Below are 11,500 nucleotides of genomic sequence, written 5' to 3'. Positions count from 1 at the left end.
TGTGTGAGCCTGATGGCTCTATGAGACTGCATGGTACTATGAGCCTTACCTGTAGAGTGCAGGTAATACAGTGCAGTATAATGGTTAAGGAACTGGCCTTGGACACTGTCGTTGTACCCTTGAGCAAGGTACGTAACCTGCATTGCTTCAGTACATATCCAGCTGAATGAATTGATACTATTTTTTTTTTTTTGTTATGGGGAGAAAAAAGCTGTGTAAGTCGCTCTGGATACGAGCATCTGCTGAATACCCACAATGCAACATCAATCTGCCCCCACAATCCATATGGCGTCCAGTTAATGAAGTGCCAGAGGATCAAAGGGCACCACCTTCCCCTCGACCCAGAAGAGACCTCAAGTCGATTAATTAATTCATTAGATTTTTTTATTTATTTATCTATTTTTTTCCTCAAGTCAATCCGCACAGCATTGACGGTCGACACCGCAAGGACTGTGGACGTTTCCCCGGATACGGTGAGGGCCGGCGTCGCTGCTGTTCCGTGCTCCGCCCTCAGCCGCACCATGGCTGCGTATTTCGTTTAAACGGAGCGCTCGTTCGCTCGTTCTCTCGTACGATTAAGAAGGCGCGGGCTCTGCAGAGAGCTCCGTTTTAATTGTGCTGACACCAGGGATAAGAAGAAAAAAAAAGTTTTATGTATTTACTTTGCGAGGAAAGCTTGGAGGAAATTACAAAAAAAAAAAAAAAGACACGGGACGCGAAAACAAGTTTCCTCAATTTGTACCTTGAATTTTAATTAGTTAATCGGTCTTCGCTCTGCTCGGGGAACGTCTCGTTATCGTTTAACGAGGGAGACACGTGCCTAGCCGCCGCCGCCTCGCTGTCCCAGTTCATCTGAGAGCGTAATTGCCTTGTTTTGCAAACAGGTTTCCTTTAACACAAAGGTATGAATAAAACACTCTCTCACTGCAGCGGTCGCTCGAGAGAGTGATGACTCGCTGATGCCGCTTCCTGCCATCTGGCGAGAAGACAAACGCAGGGAAATTAAAACTCCGCGAGCTGACAGGCTGAACCTGTGTGTGTGTGTGTGTGTGTGTGTGTGTGTGACCTCTGGAACAGTGGTCAGTTATACCTGAACTCTGAGTCTACAACTGCTTCATGCAGACTGTGCCCCCAAACACACACACACACACACACACACACACACTCAAAGAGAGAGATATATTATCATGATTATTTTGATGGTGCCAAAGAAGAACAATAATAATATATTTTTTTACATTTTATACATTTGCACTGAAGTACTAAAAAAGTATACTGTTTGTCCATTTCTGGTCACAAAATAGGACAGGCCTTGTATATTTCCTTACAGAAGGGGGGGGGGGGGTCTCATAAATTCCCATTGACAGTTGAGAGGCTTCCAATGCAGAGCAGAGCGACATTGGCAGTGAGCAGGCCTACGCTTGTTGCCAGGTGGTTTAGAGAGCAGTGCAGCATTGGAATTGTTTTTCCTGAATTACAGCAATCGGGAGCTGATTACAGCACAAAGGAATTGGCAGCCGTAACATACGACCTGCACAGCGAATCGGTCCCCCGTGGTACGTTTCCAGGGCTTCCGTCTTAAACTGTCACCCCCCCACCCCCACCCCGCCCCTCGGAACAGGAACAGGTGACAACCCCGTGCGAAAAAAAGGCCCAATCAATTGACACGAGCCAATCAGGCCCTCTCGTAGGAACTGCGCTTTGCTGAAACGCGCTCCGTTAAAGGACAGAGCGCGTCCTCTCCCCCCCCCCCCCCCCTCCCTCCCCAGGGTGGCACGTCCATGGGCTCGATCACAGGCTCATTTCAATAACACAGAGCCCCACCCCCCCACCCCCCCACCCCGGTCAATGTTTAGTGTCAGGCCCCCCCCCCTGGACCCGACATCCCATCTCCCCCGCCCCCCCCCTCCCCTGCAAGTGTCTTAATTACGCTCCGGGTCTTCCTCCGACGCGTCCGATATTTACTGCGACGCCGGGCCGCGGGAATATGGAAGCGCAAACAGAGGTCATTCACCGGGGTCCACGGGGAGCAGTCAGTTACTGCGGATTGATAAAAGGGACGGGAATCTACACCGGGGGGGGGGGGGGGGGTCTGGGGGGGGGTGCTAATATCTTAAGCCTCTCTCTCTCCGTCCCTGCCAGCCAGTCAGCCAGTCAGTCAGCGAGCCGGCAGGACTTTTTGTTCTTTTTTTTCGAGATGCAATCGGGTCCGGAGCGCTAGTCGGAATCCCGGTTCTGGAGCGAGTCCAGAGGGATGGCCGCCGGGCCCGTTCACTCCGAGCCAGGGCTTTCCTTTCCAGAACTCTCCGCTGTTCCGACAATAGGAATATGACGCATTACAGCACAAGTGTTCTGTTGATATTTTAAATGAATACATCGTGGCACCGAAACAACAGCAAGAGGGGTAAAAACCGTTAAAAGTGAGGAACTAGGGTACAGCAGCTCCTCATGATACATAACGTCACACACTCAGGACCGATGCAGGACGACACAAAGACCTTAAAACCTGGAACAGAAACACCGCACATCAATAAACAGGAGCACTGTAAAATTGAAGGTTGCAGGCTGAAGACAGCTATAAGGTTAGATTCCGAAGACAGTTTTTGGGGTGGTGTACGCACCATTTCCACTGTGCAGTCAATGGGAGGTCACACTGACGGGAGTTGACCGCAAGGGACGTTGACTGAAACAACAGGGGAAGGCGCTGATGTTGAGACAGGACCGATCATTCCCACCAGCCTCCATCTAATCTCTAATATATTCAGGTATGAGAAAACCAGGAGGTAGGGGGAGGAGGGGGAGGAGGGGGAGGGGGGGGGGAAAAATAGTACTGGTTTCACGCTGCACACAAATCAGGTCGCCTTCGCGTTTGCGTCGCGCGTCACGAACGGCTGAAAAATTCTGGAACGAAGTGTTAAAAACCGTTTCAATTTGCAGGAATATAGCGGGGCGTGAGCGCGGAGGAAAAGCTCGCTCGATTAAGAAAATTCGCCCAACGTTTTTTTTTTCTTCTTCTTTTTTTTTTTTTGTTCTTCTAAATTGCCGTCTAACACCTCTCGTGTACCTGTCAGGCTGCGGCACGGAGGTCATTCGTCATGCCCTGTCCACACCTATTTTATTAGACGGAGGAGGCATGAAAGAGAGTGGGCGAGCGACGCGATTTGCATTAAAGCTACACGGCAAAAAGGATCGGGGGCCAAAATCAACTCCTATAGAGCGCTTCTAATCCTAACGGAGTACATACGGTTCCTGTTTGTCTCTGCTGAGGACGTATCTCTGCACATAGTATCTTATTGTGACTTTATTCCCTCATTAAAGCCAAAGCATTTCAGTTACACATGCAGTAGTGTGTTCAGAGGGCCATTGGTGTGGCGGCTGGCTGCCAGAAGTTAGCGACCTAGACGTGTAACCAGAGGGGGGGATGCAGGTTCAAATCCCATTTGGCAAGGGGACTGCAGTTGGACCCCTTGAGTATGACACCGCCCGCGAATAGCTGCTTCAGGACACTTCCAGATGTATGCTTTGATATAATATTAAATATAAATCTTGCGCATTGCCCTAGATAAGCACGTATGCTGAAAAACGATGAGGCCTTGTTTTTTTTTCCAGTGGCTGAGGCTGAGGAGATTTTTTTGGGTGCGATGATGTTATTTTCACTGACTGCTATGTTCAGGTTTGTGTTCCACTTTACAGAACTTCTGTATCTGGAATTTGAGTACCTAGAATTCCATTGTTACCAGCTCCACTGAAACCAGTTGCGGAGTTTAACGTCGTGATTTGCGCAGTGGTTTTAGTGGCAGAAAGCGAACACCCAACTCCACCCGCCACCCCCCGACACACACACACACACACACACACACACACCACTTCACACACACACACACAGCCTTGAAAGGCTGGCCTCAGTAAAAGACTGTAACCCTGCCCCTGCCCCTTCTCTGGAGACCCCATTACCAATTACAACAGGAGCCGTTTAAAATTCTGTCTCTTCCCAGTGATTAAGAGCCGGGGTAAGCACAGGGTCACTCTCTCCCTGACTTTACCTATTTTACCCCTGCAGAGTGAGAAGATCCCCATCTGCTTGGCAATCAAGTGAAAAGTAACATTTACATGTTTAATGTCATATCCAGTGCATTTGTACATTTTGGGGGGGGAGGGGGGAGTATGAAAATGTAAAAATTGAAAATTTTCATGTTTGTATCTCAGTAAATGCGTCAATAGACGCGAGAGGTTTCTGTGGTTCAACATCACCTCGATTGTTTACCTGTGACACTGTGACCTTTCTGATTGCAAGGTTACATGGTGATTCGTTTTTTTATGAGACGACTCTGCTTTGTCTGACAAAACACTAAAACCAAAAAAACAAAAAAATCATGAAATTAAGAAAATAACAAAGTGACAGGTAAAACATGTTGGACACTGTGTTCATCGGTTGGCACGAGCTCTGTGATGCAGTGCGTCATGGGGGGCAGGGGGTGGCTGCAGAAGTGAAGGATGCTGGGAAGGTAAAAAGCGGTGTCAGACAGCGTACGGGCTGAGCTGATTAAAGTACCTCTGCATAAATCATGTCAGTGCAGCAGCGGGGAGGCCCAGAGGAACACTGGAGTCTGCCGGCCTGCCGGGGAACTCACAGACTAAACAAATCTAACCCCCCTAAAGACCCCCCCCCCCACCCCCCCTAACGACCCCCGCAGCCCCCGCACCCCCTGCACCCCGCCCCCCGCCCTCTTGTTGACCTGGGGGGCCGGTCCCCCAAGAGTGTGCCCAGGGTCAAGAGTGCCCCCCGCCCCACCACACCCCCCCCCCCCGCCTCCCCTCTACCCCCTGCGCCCCTGCCAGACTTTCCCAGCCGGGGTAATGGCTCCCCAAACCCCACACCCGCCCCCCCGTCGCCAGGGGCCCCCGGACCCAGGCCCCCCAGGTCCCCCTTTCTGTGTACAAGAGCCATTTCCTGCAGAACTCTGAGGGGGGAAAAAAAAAGCCGCCCGTCTTTCAATGACTGTGGGAACCGAACCCCGAAAATCCGCCAAAACATCGTTTGGCACGAAAGGAAAAGGGGAAAAAAATGCTTTAATTGCTTCGCAAACGTGACGCATTCCAGGAATACGATCCAGCTTCATAACTGCTCGTTACAGAAACCCATCCTCCATCTTGTTTGAGCCAGAACACCTTGGATATGATGTGGTGAGTCATGCTGGCGGGAAACCTACTGGTTTGCGGTCGCTGACGTGAACAGTGAGGGCACAGTGTCTCCCAGTCACCCCCAATTTGGCCACATGGCCCCCCCGTGTTCCCTGTGAAGCTGACCTGCAACTGAGTCATGCAGACAGAGCAGAACTCACTTCTGTTTGCTGCGGTCTCTGTGGGGGATAAATCCCCACACTGGACACACACACACACACACACACACACTTTGGACATGCACACACTGGACACACACAGACACACACACACATTGGACATGCACACACTAGACACACACACACACATACAACACATTGGACATGCACACACTGAACACACGCACACACATATTGGACACGGACACACAAACACACTTAGGACACACATACACACACACACACATGCATGCATGGTGAAAGGACATACTAGACATGCACACACACACACACACACACCACACACAGGACACCCACATACACACACACACACACATGCATTGTGAATGATGATTTCATTCAGATACTAGCGCATACATTCACTGGAAATATTTTGGTTCCATCCTGCTAAAGGTTAAGAATATGAATGGAAGACAAATCTAGCACAGGTGTGAGATCTCAGGAGAATGGCATTGTGATAAACCCTAATTGGGCTTTGCCAAAACATAGTCTGTTTACACATTAGATTTATAATACTGAGAGCTTAATATGTTTTTCTTATTACTGCCTTTGTGATAAATCATGGCAAACATATTCAGACTGCAGGCATTGGATGGATTCCCACAGTATAACTCTGTCTATACTGTTGATGATCTCTACTTTACTATATACACACTTCATTCTGTGTAATTGCTTTTGAAGCTACCTTGGTTAAAGTTGTTTAAATTTCTAAATCTCCAGACAGAACCGGGCCTTTGTTTGGTATCCATTTTGGTACAGAAAACACAGCAAAAGCAAAAAGACGATCCTCATTGGCCTCAGTTCTCAGCGTTGAGTATCAAAGCATCGAGTCCGTGACCCGAGCAAAGGGAACAGCCAATCGGGACAGCTCCGAGTAGCCGCGGTGAGGGCCCGCATCGACGTTCGGATTAAAGCATGGATGCGTGATCAAGTGCTCAAATGAGAGATTTAAAAAAAAACAGCTGGAAACTCCCTTTAATCCTCACGCGCTTCTCCTAAATGGGATTTCAGGAGCGGGGGGGTCTTCGCCGCCCGGTTTGATTCGCCGCGCCGCCGTTGGGCGTTTGTTCTGTGTCACTGGGTAACGGTTTTCTCTCCGCCCCAGATTAGAACACCTCGCTTCACCTGATGAAGGTCACGTCTATAGCCTCGGCCTTTTAGCCCTTTGAAGAGGAGGTTTAGTGGAATGTTGCTGTTCTTTTTTTTTCAGAACTTCAAGGCAGCGTTCTAGAACTCCGTCGCTTTCCATTGCCAGCTGTGATCGTTACATCGGCATTAGAGTGTTACGTTAAGAACGTTCTAATCACATATCTGTGATATTACACCTTGATATGCACCACTGAGAAACAGTTCTTTCTCCACTATAAAGTGAAATGTGGAAGGTTTTTCACAGCTGATAAATCTACGCAAATGGCTTAACGTAGCATAAACAAAATATTGCCGGTGTCACGCATGAACCCTTATCTCCAAAAAATGTAATTCACAGGAAAAGAAAAAAAACCATTACTGTTTTCCACTGATCAATGAGCATTATGTTTTTGTCATTTGGATTTTGACCCCAACATTATTAGATGTTGAGTTATGAAGGTCTGACAGTACACTGAGCTGGATGAGAACAATGAGAACAAAAAAAACAAAAGCTAAAAAAATGGAGATACAAGGTTTTTGCAGGACGCTGAAGGTATGTGGCATATAGATATGGCCAGAAACACAAAAACAACCATTTTTTTATTGCCAACGTACTCCCTTTGTTTTGACATTTGATAAGCTTAGAATTGATTGGCTCACCCTGCTAGGGAGCCAATTGTATGCATTAGCATCATAACCATCTAAAATACCTGTCCTTGGCCATATCTCTAGTTTCAGCACATCGTTCAATTTGATCATCATTCAAATACACAGCGGACTCACAGCAGAAGTAGACTCTCGCTACATCCACATTTGTGCTGCTGTGTATTCGGTAAATGATAACTAAAACATTATATGTCCCTCTTGTATCTCTGCCCCATTAAAACAGTGACCAACCAGCTGGAAACACACTTGGCAGCCCTCTTCCTCTCTCCACAGTACTCTCTGGAGAGGTTTTACAGTCTTGTCCCTGGCCAAATATTTCCATGCGACGAAAAACAAGATCTCGCCCTATGGATTTTGTTAACTGTTGACAATGATTTTGCAGCCAAATTCCTTCGCGCGGATCTGTGAGTTCAACAAGTCCAGGGCCAAGAGCACAAAATGGCCACCGTGATACACAAAAAACAAGAGGTTTGTTCACATATATTCTGTCCACTGAAAGAAATCAGTGAACAGTTAAAGTTAGAACTGAAAAAAGGATATCCAATCATAGGTGTTAATTGTGAATGCCTGGTAAGATCGGTTACCCTGTGTTTGTGGGATTTTGTCTTAAATTCCAGGTGCATGTTGGGATTGTTTTAGAGCAGCCGGGAGAGTGGAAAATGAAATTCGATAATGGCTGCCGCTTTGCCCTGTACGCTCTAGATGCAAAGGTGATTAAATGTTCTAGAAAGTACCCACGTTCTCTCTGAAAGTTTATTTTCCGTTGCTGTAAGTCACATTGCTGTAGGTCACTCACGGTGCCAGTATAAGTATTACAATCATTCACCTTGACGTACTTAACAGTAAAGGTTTTGTGCAGGCCGTTGTGGAAGCTAATATGTACTGACTGCCTGCTTCATTATGATTATCCATCCCAGAGTGGGAGCCAATGTGGAATTTACATGGCTGTCACATGAATGTGGTCTTCGCCAGAACTTTTCGTTTCCAATAGGAACTTCCTGAACATGGACGTTTCCTGTTTAATGGTTCACTGATTATTGCTGATGTTCATTCAATGCCTCTAAAAGTCTCTAAATACAACTAATTACACTCAAACATCCATATTCTCTACAGTACACGTAACAGATTATTTGCTGTTGTTTTCACGCCCTTACGGATAACCTATGCAAAATGTTATAATGCTTTGGATTATGGCGCTAAATGGTTCATCATGTGGCAAATTATGAACAATAATTATGCCTCCCTACGAATGCATTTTTGAACAATTAGAGTACAACAGCAAAGACAATATTTAGGAGGTTTCCTGGCAAATAAATTTTTGCTGTGTTATGTTGTTACCAAATCAGAGTATCCTGGCTTCCTGCTCTTAATAACACATCTACTAAGCCTTATTAATGTCTTATGATCATTAATGCTGTGAAAGAATTTTCATTTTAGATGTCGTTATTAATACTTTATTCAGCATTTATAACCACACCATAATATAAAATGCTGCCTTGATTAAATTTTCCAGAGAGGCTGACGGTATCACTGCTGTGGCAACAGCGATGAAGAACAGATGGCCTTTTTCACTTTAATTTAGCTGAAAAGGAAACATAACACCGTGTCAGGCTGACTTTCACTACTGATCATTCACAAGCCTGCTGAAACCTGGCTGAGCACTGTATGTGCTGCTCGGCAACTGTACAGAATTCCGGATTTTATTTTTTATTTTTTTTGACAGGTGCAAATATGGGGCGGAGCCAAAATAGTGAAGCGCAGATGATGCACGCGCACATTCCGGTAAAATTTACTCTAGTTTAATTTTCAATTATGAATTCCAATGTAATTTTACCGTACGAGTCATTGGAAAAACTGAACAATTCTTATACAATGAGCACCTGAGTCAGGTACATCCCATTACTACTGTGTTGACATATCCCTGATGCTATTATAGAACTGCACAAGATATGCTAGTGAAAAACAGGCTGAAACAGCTTAGCTTGGAAGATCTCCTACCTAATCCTGCTTGGCAAAGGATTGCAAATATGTTCTTAACTGAACATTCTAATGCTGATGTAACAATCACTGCTGGTAACTGAAAGTAATGGAGTTCTAGAACACTGACTAGAACAGAAAAAGCATTCCAAAAACACAGGGTTGAAGACACAAGTTTTATTAAATTGTGATGTCACCGTAGTATTCACAAATGCTGGTGTAATACTCATAATAATGTGCCAAATAGATGATGATGATGATGATGATGATGAGGACAACGACAATGATATCTCAAGCTTAAGCTTCGCTAAAAACACTTCAGGGATCTTCAAAAGGGGAAATGGTTTCTCTTTGGGGCCATCCTAAGATTTGGGAACGTTAAAATAATTTGTACAGAAACACACTGATGTAACTGCATCTGTTGGCATATTTTGAGGCTGAAATTAAAACGCTCATTTAACTTCACTGTACCCGAGGGAGTGTGTCGTTGGGCTAAGTTTTACACTCTGCCTATTCAGTAAGCTGCTTTGTTTATTTAGTAAAGAGATACATCAACGGAACGCAGCTGCACACTGTCCGCTGGCAGAAACTTTTCCAGAAAGTTCTCGATGCTTCTTATAGCACGAAAAAAATCAGCCCGTGATTGTTCTCCTGATACAAGGCAATGTTTCCACCCCAGAGTTCAACGGATATACGGAAGAGGTAAGAGAAGTAACGGAGGGCTGCAGTTGGGCTCCTGGCTGCCTGTTATAGCAGCCTGTGACAGCCCTGGTTTACAGGGGCATAAAGAAACAGACCGGGCTGATGAGACCTCAACAAAAACGAATCATGTAACCTGTCCTTCTGCGACCCCTTACTCGCACCCCTTTAGTAGGGCTATTGATCCAGATGTGCCCAGTCATTCTCAGCTCAAATTTCCAAGGTCAGTCTCTTCCCGTCTTACGTTACTGTTCTGGGGGGGTACAGTGAGCTGTGTATTCAATAGGGTTCAATTTCAGATGCTTTATGGCACGTTGTTCCCGAACTGTTTATTTTCATAGTCCGAAATTGCAGTTGATTTTCAAACAGTTATGTATGTTAAATGGCCATTGTAAGGTAATCTACATAATTATATTTTTTATAGAGAAAAGAGGTCTTAGTATCCATTAAGGTGCAATGCGCATTAACTCTTTAGTGAGCAAACAAACATCTTGCGAACTGGAACCTGTTCAAGGTCAAGGGAAGAAAAAAAAGGGCAAAACCATCATGGCTCCCATAATACCTCACTGCTGTTCAGAGTCAAACAACACATCCATCAACCTCAGTGCTGCTGACCACTGCCGGACGTTTCACAGGGCAAGACGGACTTTGAAGCAAAGTGCTGAATAACCAACAAAGCGCCAGGAAGCTGAAGCAGACAGTGGGGCAGTGGGGGTTTGGGGGGGGGGGGCATATCTGGGCAGTCAAATGACCTCCCCCACCCCAGGTCTCACATCGTCTGTCCGAGCTCGCTGTCCAGCCAGTCGCTGCCGCCCACGCTGCCCTGTCACTGGTCAGTGGTCACCGAGAGAAGGTTCCGGAATCAGAAGCCTGGCAGGGTTCCGGCCTAATTGCTCTGTAAACAAGGGCCCTGGGGTTTGTTTAAGGCTGCTGTCAGGTTAGCTTTGTCACCGTTAGCCGGGATGGGTCACATCATGGCCGGGTTATGCCCGGGACAGCCGACCTCATCCTCCCCCCCCCCGAATGATTCTGCCTCTGATAACCCTGTGGATGTTCCCCCCCGCCCCCCAAAAAAATGTTTTTTAAACATGCTGTTCATGTTTTAGTGCTCTCTCTGTGACCCCAGCCATCAGGACACACATATGCATTTTATTTCTGGGGAGCAGTTTTGAAGCCAATAAAAACCTCTTTTAACCTCACAAGAACTGATTAAGGGGGGCAGGGGGGAGGCAATGAAGAGATAATGACAGCAGATAATGTAACAAAAGGGTTGCAGGCATGAACACTAGTTTTCAGGTTGGGGGAATGCTATGGGGAATTATAACAGGTTATTTATTAGTATTATTAAAATTTATTATTTTTAATAGCCTTTTCTCATTTTGTGTATTTTTTTCAAAAGAGGACAAGCTGGACAGATTGTTGTTGAGCAACGCTCGAAATGAGAGCCACAGGCTTCCCTGTGTTTACAGTCCCACAAATCAAAGAGGCAGGCCACAGCCTGGCTCAACCAGTCCGGCCGCAGAGAAGAGACAGACGAGAGAGAACCACTTTTATAAATGAAACGCAAAGCCCTGGGGGAACAAAAAAGCAGTTAGCAGTTTCCCTGGGGAAACAAATAGCAGTGGGCCCTCTCTGCCGGTCCCTGACCGAGGCCCTCTATGCCCGCCGGC

The sequence above is a fragment of the Anguilla anguilla genome, chromosome 2 (assembly GCF_013347855.1).
Source record: "Anguilla anguilla isolate fAngAng1 chromosome 2, fAngAng1.pri, whole genome shotgun sequence".
Taxonomy (NCBI): Eukaryota; Metazoa; Chordata; class Actinopteri; order Anguilliformes; family Anguillidae; genus Anguilla; species Anguilla anguilla.
This window is presented reverse-complemented; position numbering follows the sequence as displayed.